Genomic DNA, 14,664 nt, shown 5'->3' with positions numbered 1-14,664 from the left:
TAGGCCACATTTGATGTACTCTGTGCAGTTCTGTTTGCCGCACTATAGGAAGGATGTGATTGCACTGGAGAGGGTGCAGAGGAGATTCACTCAGGATGTTGCCTGGGCTGGAGAGTTTCAGCTATGAAGAGAGACTAGATAGGCTGGGGTTGTTTTCCTTGGAGCAGAGAAGGCTGAGGGGGGACCTGATAGAGGTCTACAAAATTATGAGGGGCATAGATAGGGCGGATAGGAAGACATTTTTCTCTTTAGTGGAGGGGTCAACACTCAGGGGGGCATAGATTTAAGTTAAGGGGCAGAAGGTTTAGAGGGGATTTGAGGATTTTCTTTTCACCCAGAGGGTGGGGTCTACCTGGAACCTGCCGGTGAAGCCTACATCCCATGAATGAATTTTAAAAGAAAGACAACGCTTTCATCCCAGAAATCAACTGAGTGAACCTTCCCTGAAATGCTTCTAATACAACTCTATCCATCCTCAAGATTACCCATAACTATGTTATCATAAGGTGTGAATGGTACGAGCTGGAACTTGGTCTTTTTTATTTTTCAATCCATTTGCTAACAGAATCTGCCCCTCCCATCCCCAGATTCAGACAATGATTAACTGAGACTCAGTCTCTAATGGCGGCCTTAAAAGTGGATAAATCCCCAGGCCCAGGTGAAATGTGGGACTCAGTGCCTGAGGGAGTGGTAGAGGCAGGAACCCTCACAACAGTTAAGAAGTATTTAGATGAACACTTGAAACACCACAGCTTACAGGAATACGGGCCAAGTGGTGGAAAATGGATGAGAGTAGATGGGCTTTGATGATGACCACTGCAGGAATTCACCAAGGCTCCTTCAACAGCACCATCCAAACCCATGACCACTACCATCTAGAAGGATAAGGGCAGCAGATAGATGGGAACACAACCACCTGGAAATTCCCCTCCAAGTCACTCATCATCCTGAAATGGAAATATATTGCCATTCCTTCACTGTCGTTGGTTCAAAATCCTAGAAGTCCCTTCCTAACAGCATTGTGGGTGTAGCTACACCACATGGACTGCAGTGGTTCAAGAAGGCAGCTCATCACCACCTTCTCAAGCGGAACTAGCGGTGGGCAATAAATGCTGGCCCAGCCAGCAAAGCCCATATCCCATGAATGAAGAAAAAACAGGGCATAAGTGATTATTGTGGCCAGTAGAATGAAACAATGTTTTAAATTATCAATACAGTAAGACCTATTCCAGATAAAAATTGTCTCTCAAACATTCAGGAAAGAATTAAACACCTTGAACATATCAAAGTGAGTCAAATTAATTTGAAGAAGGAAATAGAATCTGGATTTAGAAAATATCCACGAAGAGGATGTAGGTTAACAGAGAGCTGAAGAATCTTTAAAGTCTGTGCATAAACTTTTGTTTGAACCAGATGTAATTACAACATGTCAATAATTTAGAATTGTGTGGGATGATCAGCAGATGGGGAGGATGAATCTAAGTCGATAGTTATCACATTTTAGTGGAAAAGTTTTGACATTTATTCTTGGTGGCAGCTCAAGTGTTTGTGTTGCTGATTCTGATCATTCTAGTAGCTTTAGTATGTTATCTACAGTTTGTCATCAAGAAATTAGGAAAACAAGCTCGTAGCTTAGAAATAGTGAGGTTAGTCAGAAATCAGTTGTGAAAAGTCAGAAAGGATATTCCCTTCTCAAGGTGGGGAGATCTGTGAGAAATAACTGTCTAATTAACCTTATAAAATCTTCAGAAATTTAATGAACATTACAGAAATAGTTCTCTCTCTCTCTCTCTCTTCCTTGTATAGGAAGAAAGATTCCTGGGTTGATAAACATAGGACAACGTACCCTTATGATAACTCATCAGGATGGTCGCAGTAGTTATGGGATGGAATTTGTAGTAGTGATTGAAGACAATGGCTTTTGTCTTCAATTTTTAATTGGAGGAAATTTCTGCTCATCCAGTACTGGATGTAGGATAAGCAGTTTGATCATTGAGGGACAGTGGAGGAATGGAGAGGGATGGTGGTGAGGCAGAGCTGGGCGTTGTCAGTGTACATGTATAAAGTAACACGGTGCTTTTGGATGACGTCACCTAGTGGTAGCATGGAGATGAGAAATAGGAGGGGGCAAAGATAGATCCTGTTTTGAGGATGGGTCAGGACGGTGGATTAAAAGGTGAGAGGGACAGTACCAGAAGAGAGAGACAAAACTGTGAATAATATCAGCTAACATGGAGAAGTTGGGTGATCAGTAGATCAGTGAGAGTGGGGTCAGTACAGCAGAAAGTGAGTCTCGTGGACAAGATGAGCACTGAGAGGGCATGAGGGGAGATGGGAGAGAAACTGGAGAAAATGTGGGTTCAGGGTTCAGACAGTTTGTCCCGGTGGGCTAGTGGAAGGGAGGGAAGCATCAGAGGCAGCTGATTGGATTTTCTCAATCTTAGTGACAAAGAAGCTCCATGGGCAGAATTTTGCCCTTGGCGTGCAGGCTTGGTGGGGGCGAGTGGGGCAGTCGGGAAGCTGACCGCTGCCTGCAATCAGGCCCGGAAGGCAATTTCATGCTGGGGGCCAATTAAGGCCTGCGCTGCGTGAAACGTGAGCAGCAGTGCTCAGCGCTGCCTGTGCGGGCGGGGGGAGGAGTGCAAGGTGGGCGAGTGTGACCTTTGTACATGCACGCGAGAGCGAGCTACATAATCTCCCTGAGGCAGAGAGCTGTCTCAGGGAGATGGAATGATTTGAAAAAATATATATTAAAGATTTTATACATGTTATGAAACATGTCCCCTCATGTCACTCTGTCACATGAGCAGGGACAAGTTGTTAATTAATAAGGTAAAAGCAAAATACTGCAGGGCCGTACTTCTTCAAGGTCGGCATTCCTGGAAGAGAAGTGGCAGTGAATTAAATGCGATAAAAGCAAAATACTGCAAAATACTTTTGCAAAGAAGCAAAACTCTGTTTGTCTCTCCAGAGACGCTGTTAGACCTGCTAAGTTTTTCCAGCATTTTCTGTTTTTGTTTCATGCTTTTAACTCAAGTGTAAAATTTGATTTGCTTCAGGTGACCTCGTCCCGCCCGTGGATGAGGTTTCCTGATAAAGGTAAAGGCTGCTTGGCCTTTTCGCCCGCCCGCCAACCATTAGGTTCGATGGGCAGTGTAAATTTGAATTTAATTAACTTCTTCGTGGCCTTACAGGCTTCTTACTTGTTGGTGAAATATTGCGGGACTGCGTGATGACGTCGGAACGTTCGCCCACCGAGCATAATTTTCTGCCCCATGAGCTCCTCACACTTGTTGTTGGAGGTGAGGATGGAGGAGACGGGGGTGAGGAAGAGCCCTTCAAAAGGAACTAACTTGTGTCTGAGAGATTAAAAACACTTGACACACGGTGAGTTTAACACAAAGCTGATTTATTTGACTTTTATCCAGGATATTAATCCCTATAACTGACCTGGAGTTTATTAACATCAGCAGAAAGAGACCCCAATGAACATGGTTCAGTCCTGGATGTGATTTCACAACTACATCTGATCAGTGTAGTTACTTGTGAACTCGCTGGTATCTCTGTAAACGGTATAAGCGAGTGAATCCCTTCCAACACCCGGAACAGGTGAATGGCCTCTCCCCAGTGTGAACTCGCTGGTGTCTCAGCAGATGGGATAAGCAAGTGAATCCCTTCCCACACCCAGAACAGTTGAACGGCCTCTCCCCAGTGTGAACTCGCTGGTGTGTCAGCAGGCTGGATGACTTAGTGAATCCCTTCCCACACTTGGAGCAGATGAACGGCCTCTCCCCTGTGTGAACCCGCTGGCGTGTCAGCAGGCTGGATGACTTAGTGAATCCCTTCCCACACTCGGAGCAGATGAACAGCCTCTCCCCAGTGTGAACCCGCTGGTGTGTCAGCAGGTAGGATGACTGAGTGAATCCCTTCCCACACTCGGAGCAGGTGAATGGTCTCTCCCTAGTGTGAACTCGCTGGTGTTCAGCAAGTTGTGATGACCACCTGAACCCAGTCCCACAGTGAGAGCACCTGAACGGTCTCTTGTCAGTGTGAACACGTTGATGACACATCAGCGCCCCAGAGCTTTTATAGCATTTCCTGCAGTCTGGACATTGAAAGGGCCTCTCATCAGTGTGAACTCGCTGGTGTCTCAGCAGGCTGGACGAGGTAGTGAATCCCTTCCCACACTCAGAGCAGGTGAACGGCCTCTCCCCTGAGTGAGTTCGCTGGTGTCCTGTGAGATGAGATGAACATCTGAATCCAGTCCCACAGTGAGAGCACCTGAACAGGCTCTCGTCAGTGTGAACACGCTGATGACGCATCAGTTCCTCAGACCCTTTCCAGCACTTCCCACAGTCTGAACATTTAAAAGGCCTCTTATCAGTGTAAACTCGCTGGTGGGTCTTAAGGCTGGATGACTGACTGAATCCCTTCCCACACTGGGAGCAGATGAATGGCCTCTCCCCAGTGTGAGTGCGGCGATGAGTTTCCAGCTTAGACGGGTATCTGAATCCCTTCCCACAATCCCCACATGTCCACGGGTTCTCCCCATCTGAGCGGTGCCTTTTCCTTCCATGTTCAAAATCCGATGATATTTAGGTTTCGATAGATCCTGATGTGATGTTTGGTTTCAGTTTCCTGACTGCAAATCCTCCCCTTCTAATACCCTGTGAAATTGATTTAAAACAGAAAAAAGGGAGTGAGAGAGAACCCACAAAAACACAAAGGCAGGTTGTGAAATTGAGCTGAATGAATCTGGGAATTTGTGGGGCCGGCACGAGGAAAAAGTGACCATGAAAACTGCTGGATTGTCATAAAAACTCAACTTGTTCACTAATGTCCTTCAGGGAAGGGAACCTGCCACCCAGTCTGGGCCTACACAAGACTCTGGCCTGCAAGGGAGGAGAGGGAGACAGAAGTGGGAGAGGCAGGGTGTCAAAGGATACCTACAACACAACAAGAACTTTGACAAAGTCTCCAGAAACCTCAACCTCCACCACCTAAAGGAACAGGGTCGCAGGTGTATGTGAACACCATCATCTCCAAGATCCCCTCCTAGTCACACATCATCCTGACTTGTCTGGATCAACAGAAATTTCCTCCATTTCAATATTGGGAAGACTGAAGCCATTGTCTTCAGTCCCCGCTACAAACTCCACTCCCTGACCACCGGCTCCATCCCTCTCCCTGACAACTGTGTGAGGCTGAACCAGACATTAATAGGGACATAGGAGCAGGAGTAGGCCCTTCAGCCCGTTGAGCCTGCTCTGCCATTCAATCCGATCAAAGTCTTTTTCCCACACTATCCGCATAGCCCTGTATGTAATTGCTCAATCTGTCATCCATTCCTTTGTTCCCTCTAGACATAACTATCCTAAGAGACTCCTGGCCGGCCTCCCACATTCAACCTCCCTGTAATACAAAACTCTGCTTACTCGCACCAAGTCTTGATCACCCATCACCCCTGTATCCACCAACTTACAAAGCCTCTGGGTTAAGGAGAACCTCAATTTTAAATTTCTCATCCTCGTTTTCAAATCCCTCCATGGTCTCTCCCTCCCTATCTCTGTAATCTCCTCCAGCCTCACAACCCTCCGAGATATCTACACTTTTCTAATTCCGACCTGCTCAGCATTCCTGATTTTAACTGCTCCACTTTTCGTGTCTCTCCCAACAGCTGCCAAGGCCACAACCTCTGGGACTTCCTCCCTAAACCTCTCCACCTCACTTTCCTCCTTTAAGATAATCCATAAAACCTTCCTCTTTCAGTAAACTTTTATCCATCTGCCCTGATATCTCTTCATGTGGCTCAGTGTCAAATGTTGCTTTCTAACACTCCTGTGAAACACCTTGGTACGTTCCATTACACAATAGAATTAATGATTTACCAGTTCAGGGCGGGCAGAATCTGATGGTCAACACAGGCGCTAAAGTGGAAGTGAAATGGACTGTAGCGCAGGAAAAACAATTCCTGAAAGATACTGTGGGAAGATAAAGCTGGTAAGCCAGCAGCACCTGGTCAGGGCACGCAGCAGTGGAAACCTCATTTAGACACAGTTGGCAGAAGGAACAGTAAAATCCTAAACATAGTTAATGTACACTCGTAATTAGTGACAGAGAAAGTTAGAAAATGGCAGAGAGGTGATCAGGGAGGGCAGAGGATGAAAAAAAGCAATAGATGGACGTGGATTCAGATCCACAGTAAAGGAACCACACCAGCCCCAGAGCCATGAAGCCATGAAACAGATAACAGAGCACAGCACTAAAAGCTCTCAACTGCAGATGAATAGTCAAAAATACTCAACTCTGAAACAATACAGTTTTTAAATTTAAAATTTCCTGCTGGATCCTGCAGCTGGAAAGATATCAGAAGCACTGGAATCAGAGAAAAATCTTCCAGCTGAGGAAATACCCAGGGAGCGGGGTGATGTCACAGTGTAATTGTCAATGTGTGATGATGTCGCCGTGTAATTGTCAATGTGTGATGGTGTCACACACACGGGCACAGAACATCTGGGTCTGTGCAAACCAGTGATCACCTCACTTTATGAAGGATGTGAGGGTCCTTGAGAGGGGGCAGAGGAGATTTACCAGAATGGGTCGAGGGATGAGGGATTTTAGTTGTAAGGTTAGTTTGGAGAAACTGGTGTTGTTCTCCTTGGTGCAAAGTAGGTTGAGGGGAGATTTTATGGAGGTGTATAAGTTTATGATAGGTTGAGATAAGGTAGATAATGATGTTCACATTAGTTGATCATAAAAGGATTACAGACACAGATTTAAGATTTGAGGCAAGATCTGCAGGTGGGGGGTGTGAGGAAAAAAAATTTACACAGTGAGTGATTGAGTGAGCTGGAACTCAATGCTCACAGTCAGAGGCCGATAATATTCAGATCCTGATGAATGGAGTGACTGTTAGATCTTGATGTGATGTTTGGTTTGAGTTTGCGATCTGTAAATCCTTCCCATTTTACATCCTGTAAAAAGGAGATTATAAAAAAAATCCATCGCTGTCAGTGCAGGATAGAAATTGCAAGAGACAAAAATTCCTCTTGGTTTGAGTTTGCTGTGTGTAAATTCTCCCCTTCTAACCCCCTGTAAAAGGAGTTTCCAAAATCCATCCCTGAGTGTTCAGGATAGAAATTCACAACATTAGCTCCTCCTGCTACCTGGACCAGGATGACCGCGCATGCGCCCTGCTGCACAGCCGCTCCCCCGGGCCGAGCAGAGGGAGAGACCCAGCCATTTCCGGTCTGTTCGCTGCAAACATGGGGCCGGTAGTTTCTGATTAAGGCTCTGCGGCCTGCACCAAGTGTTTATGAAACCTCCCTGCCCACTCCGCTGGCTCCATTCCTCCCGTCCACCCACTAACTCTGTTGCTCTGCTGCCGTCGCCATTTGCTTACCCGCTCTCTGCTGCTCTGGTCAAAAGACAGAATCACGCATGCGCAGGTAGGAGACAGCAATGCGCATGTGACAAACACACTCCATAATGCGCATGCGCCGAACGCCGAACTCTCTATCAGGCATATTCTTTCCCGCTGTGAATGCTGGGTGACAGGTCCGCCATTAGAAGCCGATGCTGTTGCATGTAAAATTATTTTTCATGATCCGATGATGACTGGAGATTTAGGGTCAAAATATAAAATTATTATATCAATTGAGGTAACAAAGTGCACATGCCTCTACCACACTTCTGTCCTGGGTGTAATTAACAACAGAACAAACCCTTACAGCTAGATGTCAATTCACTGGATTCTTAGCAGGTGAGGTGAAGAAGTTATTTTTCTTTCCACATACTGAACATTTAAACTCCTTCTTGCCAGTAAGAATGTGCCTATTGCGGCTTCAATCTTTTGAACTTTTAAAGCCTCTGGTGACTGGTGACCAAACTTTGCACACATGAACTACCAGAATTTTCTCCATCAGATGTGACTGCTGCTGTGTCAACTCATCAGATGATTAAGTGAATCATTTCCACATTCAGCTGGTGAATCATGTTTTCAACGTTTGACTTTACCCAGGAGTGTGCAGCTCAGACTTGGATCTCAAATCCTTCTGGAAATGTGTTCTACATTCTCATCCAAGGAAAAGAGAAAAGCGATGCTGTCAATATGAAATAAAAAAGGGACATTTTGGAATTCGAAACAGGACTGGTAACGACAGTGGAGAGAGACATATTTTTCCTCTCAGGTGTGTGACTTTTCAGCAGGGTTGTACTGAGTCAGTGCACATACCTGAAAACATAACTCTGACTCTCAATCCACAGAAATTCCCAGATATTCCGAGTATTTCTATCATTTTCAGCCTTTATCTCTGGTCAAAGACTTTGCTTCTGAAATGGACGTTGGATTTATTGGTGTCTAAGTTATATTGATTCTTGTCTATCCGCAAGCGGAAACATCTTCCAAACACTTTTCGAATATTAACAGCTTCGATCAAGTCATCAATCACCCTGCTTTCCAGAGAAAACCTGTTTAACCTGTTCAATCGTTCTTGAATGTTATAACTTTTCAGTTCTGGCATCACTCCAGTAAATCTTTCTTGCACCTTTTACAGGGCTTCTGGATAAACATAATGATATGGAGATGGAGCATCCCTTTCAAAATAGGCACTTTTATCATGAGCCTGTTGTGTACCTTCTTGCAATACATCGACTGAACAACATAAACTCATCCCAGCTCCGCTTTCTTCACATTGAAATCCAGTGTGAAAATATTAACAATTTCAAAGCTTAACAAGGTGCACAAGATTGGACGGAGAGTCTGGCTATGGATAATTGACACTGTGCACATTCCTGTAATCAGTATCTCGGACAATCAGGAAAATGAGCTCCTGTCAACCCATCCCGACTCAAAGCCTCATGTCTTACATTCCCTGTCCCTGCTTTCCAGGGAAAAATTGGGTTCGTGAACTGACTTTGCCTGCATCAAGCAAAGAATTGACCTGGGAGTTTAACGGGCACATGGAGCTGGAGGCGAGGCAGGGATAGAAGCAGAAACAGCTGCAGCATGGAAGCGTTTAGAATTTGACGTGTGTCAGTTACTTTCAGTGATGAATGTCAGCCGTGTGTTCCGTTGTCAGTTTCACAGGAGCTGCAGTGATGAGGTTGGTGGGTTTTGGAAATTGCAAGTTGTACATCAGCCGTTTGAACAGCAGGTCGAACACGTGCCAGCTCAAATTTTATTTAGGGGTATGTATGCGGTGTTTCATTTTTACAGGAAGGACGAGGAGGGACAGGATCGATATAAATTGCTGTGGGAAAAAGGTGGGATTATGAAATTAGTTAAATTGCTCTTCCAGAGAGCCGACACGGACACGATGGGCCGAAGTTACTCCTTTTCTGCTGTAGGAATTTATGATTTTATACCAACAACATTAAACTGTGCAGAGGACCAGTCATCGTGGCCGAGTGGTTAAGGCGTTGGAGTCCAAATCCATTGGGGTTTTCCGCTTCCCATTTCCCCTGGTTTTAACTCGCTGTCTACAGAGTTAATTATCAGTTAAATTGAATCTACTCCAACCAAACATTCGAGAGTTTTCATATTTCCGTTCATTCACGAAAACAGCCATGAAACTAGCACTGGAAAATAGAACAAAAACAGAAACAGGTTGGGGTCATTCTTGCTTCCCTAAAGGACATTAGTGAACCAGATGAGTTCTTATGACAATCGTTCCATGGTCACCATTAGACTTTCAATTCCAGGTGAGATTCCAACCCTGGCCCCCAAAGGATTACCCTGTGTCTCTGGATTACTAGCCCAGTGACAATACCACTAAGCCACCACCTCCCTGAGTCTTCATTCTTTCTCAAAATAAAATTCAGCAAAATAATAATAGTTTAAAAAAAATGTTTCTTCTGGCAGCGGCTGATTGGAGAGTGTTGGGCTGGATAATTGCTGCATTTCCCTGTCTCGCTCACTGTGGAGCTGAGGAAGAGAGAAAAATGGATGCGTTTGTTTGATCCAATAACTTCACAGATTTCTATTGGGCTAGATGGAGGTACATGATCGTTTATTTTCTTTAAAATGGATATTCAGAATATTCTTTGAAATGAAAGTTCAGAAATGAAGATTGATGTGGGAACTCAGAGGGTAAAAGTCGAGATTGCAACGTTGGGCGATATTTTCCTGTGGTTTCAGAGCCACAGAGCCAGCCAGACCTGTGTGGGAATGAATGATGATGGGGAGAAAACGACGACGGATTCGCCCCTGGGTGGCCTCAAACCACCGATTTTTTTCAGTTCTCAGCTGAATGCACTGATCAATTGTGCAACAGAGACTGATGAAAGTTGACTCTTCGAGATACCCTAAAGCAGGGGGTCAGTGAGTTAAAGCTTCAGATTGCTGCTACCAGAATGACAATTGTTCTCTATCAGTTTCATTCTCCCAAAATTAAATTTGGGACATTCATCGTGGATACATGGAAACCGCCTGATCCCACCCACTGCAGACACATCCATGTTACCGGGAAACAGCTCTCCTACAACAGTTGCCGTCTCCCTTTGAAACTTTCAGTGTTTTGTCTGTTACCAAATATTCTGATTGTGCAGAAGCCAATAATTCTAAAGGGCTTTCTCTGTTACACAGCGAGTGGTTAGGATCTGGAATGCACCAGCTGAGAGTGTGGGGGAGGCAGGTTCAATCGTGGATTTCAAGAGAGGATTGGACAGAAAATCCAGGTCTCCGGGGAAAAGGCGAGGGAGTGGGACCAGGCGAGTTATTTTCCAGAAGAGTAAGAGGTCTCCCTTTTCAGACGGAGATGAGAAGTTTCTTTTTCTCTCTCGGGGGGTTGTTAGTCTGTGGAATTATTTTTCCCAGAAAGCATTGGAGGCTGAGTCATTGAATTTATTCAAGGAAGACTTAGACAGATTTTTGATAGACAAGGGAGTCAAGGGTTATGGCGGGCTGACAGGAAATTGGAATTGAGCCCACAACCAGATCAGCCATGACCTTATTGAACAGCAGAACAGACTCAAAGGGCTGAATGGCCTATTCCTGCTCCTGTTCCTGAGCCCTATGTTGCTATGACACGTGCTGAATGGCCTCTATCTGTGGGGTAACTTTGGACCTGATACTATGAGGGGCTCGGGAGGTAAAATGGACTATCTTGGTTATGTTGTAATTCAGTACAAACACCACTCAAGGCAATGGTTAGTGTGCATTGAGTGGAGATAGCATGGCCGAGCGGTCTCAGGGGGTTGGGTTTAGACTCCAGTCTCCTGTGTGTGTTGCCCTTTCAGTCACATCATCTCAGAATGGGCTCGAAGTCGGTGTCGTTTTAAGATCTTCATTTTGGTAGGAAGAACAAGGAGAGTCAGTGTAAATTGCAGGGTGACCGGGAAGATGTGGAGCCGAATGCTCTCTGTCGCTGCTAGAACCGTTCTGGGATGTTATATGAACAACATTAAAATCACCATAAGGCCTGTAGTTGGGGCCAAGTGTTTAAAGTGACGGGCTTGAAATCCATTGGGGTCTCCTGAAGCAGGTTTGAGTCTGGCTGACTGCACATCTTCCTTTAGATGCCTCCAGGGTTAATTATTGGTTAAATTGAATAAAAACCTTCCAAACACTCCCGTGTGCTTTATCTGCTTCCCTTCTGCGCTTCTTCCTTTCCGTTCATCTGCAAACATTCACTCAATTTGGAGTCTGGAAAGGAGCAATAATTGGCCAAGTTGGTGTCGCCCTTGCTTTCTTGGTGTTTGCCTCTCCTTCGGTCTCTGTCGCTCTCAGTGTAAATGTCTATCTGTGATCCTCTGTTTGTGTCAATGTGCTTCAGTTCCCCAAGGGGATGAACACATCTTTATCATCACAAGCTTTATTCACATGAGTTAAACTCAGAACAAGCTGAGACACCAACTGGAAATCAGGATTTCTATCCCTGTATTTTGGAATATGAACGGCTTTAAATGCTGGTCCGGTTAGCTCAATCGATAGAGCATGAAACTCTAAATTCCAGGGCCATGTATTTGAGCCCCACGCTAGGCGCCATTATTCCTGAAAACTTTGCAGCTTCCATGGGTGATCCCCAGCTCTCCATTGCTCCAGCAGTATCACCGCTCAAACTGAGTCTTTCTCTGTCCCACTTTGTGAAAAATCGATTTGGTTGTTTCTGAGTTAAAATTGCCCTCTGCTTCACTGGAAGTTGTGACTGTTCAGTGCTGAGGATTTGGTGCTTTCACTGACAATTCCCGGTCAAGGAAATCCTTTTCCTTACTACTGTGTGAACTGTCACAATGAACAGAAATTCCTGATTAAATGAAACCAGGTTTGGCAGCGTCTGTGGAGTGAGAAACAGAGTTAATCTTCCAGCTGGATGATCTTTCATCAGAGCTGGAAAAGTCACAGATGTAACAGGTGGAAAACAAGTCCAGAGGCGAAGGGAGGGGAGTGAAAGGACATAAGGGAAGGACTGTAATAGGTTACAAGGCATGAGACAGAAACTGACGAAAGGGATGTTAGTGCAAAATGTGGGTGGGAATGGGACAGACTTATCTTCCTGCTGTTCAAACTGGCAAAAATATCACTCTTGATCAATCAATCACAACCGCCCTTTCAAAGTAACTTTCTATAATTGTTTCATTTCCATCCCCACTGCTGCTGCCTTCACAGTCGTTCTATCATCTTCAACCCATTCCAGCAAAATCCACCTTCTTCCCTTGTGTTCAGCTCTTCTGACATCATGGGACTGAGTAAATTCAGTGAGAATTTTTTTGTCATTTGGCACAAGATTCGGAACCAAACCTGGGAGAGGTTTGTGTCGGTGTAAACAGTGAAATCCCCCCTATTACCGCTATATTTTGCCGTGAACCACCGTCACTATAGTCAGTGATTTGCAGCCTGCCATGCCCTTCTCTCATTCCTTATCTTCACCTCTGTATTTGTTCGCTACCTGTTGCACGGGTGACATTTCCGGCGCTGGTGCAATACTCCAGCTCTCACTCCACTGATTCAGGCGGAACTGATATGCGTTTTCAGTTTTCAATCAAGAAGTAATGCATATTTATATTAATCATTCTCATGACATTTATAAGCGCCGAACCCTAACCACTAGACCCCCAGGTTTGCAGCTTTACAGCCCAGCTTATTCATGCTTTCTGTGCCTTTTCTTTCCATTTCAAACCTCTTTCAACAGAGACACTTTTCTCCGACAAAATGACACGTTCCTCTAGAACACAACCGACTTCTTCAGCCAATGACAACAGCGACTGCTGTTAGCTGGAGCAGTATTCATTGTCTCACAGTCCCGGGTTGTCATAGGATCATTAAACAACAAAAAAAGACAGAAATCGCCAACCCTCCTGTTACCCGGCGAGTTCCAACAGATAAGGCGAAGAGCAAGTGCAATACGGCTGTGAGACACTGCATTCAGCTAATATTCAACAACAAGAAAGAGCAACGCAGCTTTTCGTCTTACTTAAACGAGCAAGTTGCAGTAATGTTTCTGCCCGGTTTCGAACCGGGGACCTTTCGCGTGTAAGGCAAACGTGATAACCACTACACTACAGAAACTCCATTGATAAGGGGCCCATTACATCTGACTACAATGCAGTTCCGCAACAGCATTTTTGGGTCTTTGTTTTGAAGAAATGGAATTCGGCTGTTCTCATTAGGAATGCTGGAGACAGACTGATCAACAATGTCATCATCAAATGTTACAGCAGGTTGGATGGTCATTAGATCATCTCTTCTGTGCCAGCTTCTTTTTTAAAGAAGAACCAATTAGTCTCAACATATTTCTCTCTCTCCATAAGCCTAATTTTTCTCTATTTCAAGTAACTGTCTAATTCACTTTTGAAGAAGGAGTTTCTGCAGAATCCATGCACAGTTTCCCTTAATTAACAAAGTTTTCCCGACCCAGTGACGTGAAGATTTGGACTTGGGTTCCTTCCAGTCCCTCGATGGGTGGATCCGAATCCCAGCGCTGCCACAGTTTAAGTCACATTCCCACTTTGGGGAACTTTAGGAATTCCCTTTCGGAGAATAAGAGGAGATTCTAGTTTAATTTAGGGAGGGTTGTGGTCCTTTCTTTTGTTTGGAAAAACGTGGAGAGGCCATAGAAATATAAATTGTTGTGGGGGAAAGGCGGGTTTTGAATTGGTTGAGTTGCTCTTTCAGAGAGCCAGCACAGGCACGATGGGCCGAGTGACTTATTTTGTAGCCATTTCTGATTTGACAAGAACACATTTGAGCTCGGAAGCTGCTGTTAGTCGTGGCTGAATGTTTAAGGTGATGGATTTCAAATCCATTGGGGTCTCCCCCTGTAGGTTTGAATCCTGCTGACTACAGTTCTCATTATTCCTCATTTTAACCAGGTCCCACCAAACTCATCCCTGCGGCTCCGGTGAAACTGACAAGGTGACACACGGCAGAAATTCATCACTGAAAGTAACTGACACACATCAAATTCTGCCGCTTTCATGTCACATCTTTTAACTTCCTGTTCTCTCTCTCAGACATTTCCAGGTCTATCAAATGTCATCCACCTGGAACTTCAGCATCTGCCTCGTTTTACTGAATATGGTCGATTTTCCGTTAGCTTAAGTTAATAGGTGGCTCCATAGCTCAGTGGTTACAGCATGCATCTTGTAAGTCAGGGGGCGCGAGTTCAATCCTTTCTAGAACCTATGTGTAACCTTTAGCTGAGATGGCAAAATTATGTGGAAAGC

General features: G+C 44.9%; 1 protein-coding gene, 1 non-coding gene and 1 pseudogene across 2 annotated transcripts in view; all 3 read right to left on the bottom strand.

The window, feature by feature from the left end:
- LOC144697681 (uncharacterized) overlaps window positions 1-5,037 on the bottom strand; it is a 126,425-nt pseudogene extending 121,388 nt beyond the window's left edge.
- The window catches only part of LOC144697683 (uncharacterized), a 672,764-nt gene that overhangs the window by 301,158 nt on the left and 356,942 nt on the right, over window positions 1-14,664 (bottom strand). The gene's annotated exons all lie outside the window — the stretch shown is intronic.
- On the bottom strand, window positions 13,435-13,507 carry trnav-uac (transfer RNA valine (anticodon UAC)). The gene has a single exon. It is a non-coding gene; the product is annotated as a tRNA-Val (tRNA).

Source organism: Cetorhinus maximus, chromosome 23, assembly GCF_964194155.1.
Source record: "Cetorhinus maximus chromosome 23, sCetMax3.hap1.1, whole genome shotgun sequence".
NCBI lineage: Eukaryota > Metazoa > Chordata > Chondrichthyes > Lamniformes > Cetorhinidae > Cetorhinus > Cetorhinus maximus.
This window is presented reverse-complemented; position numbering and strand designations above follow the sequence as displayed.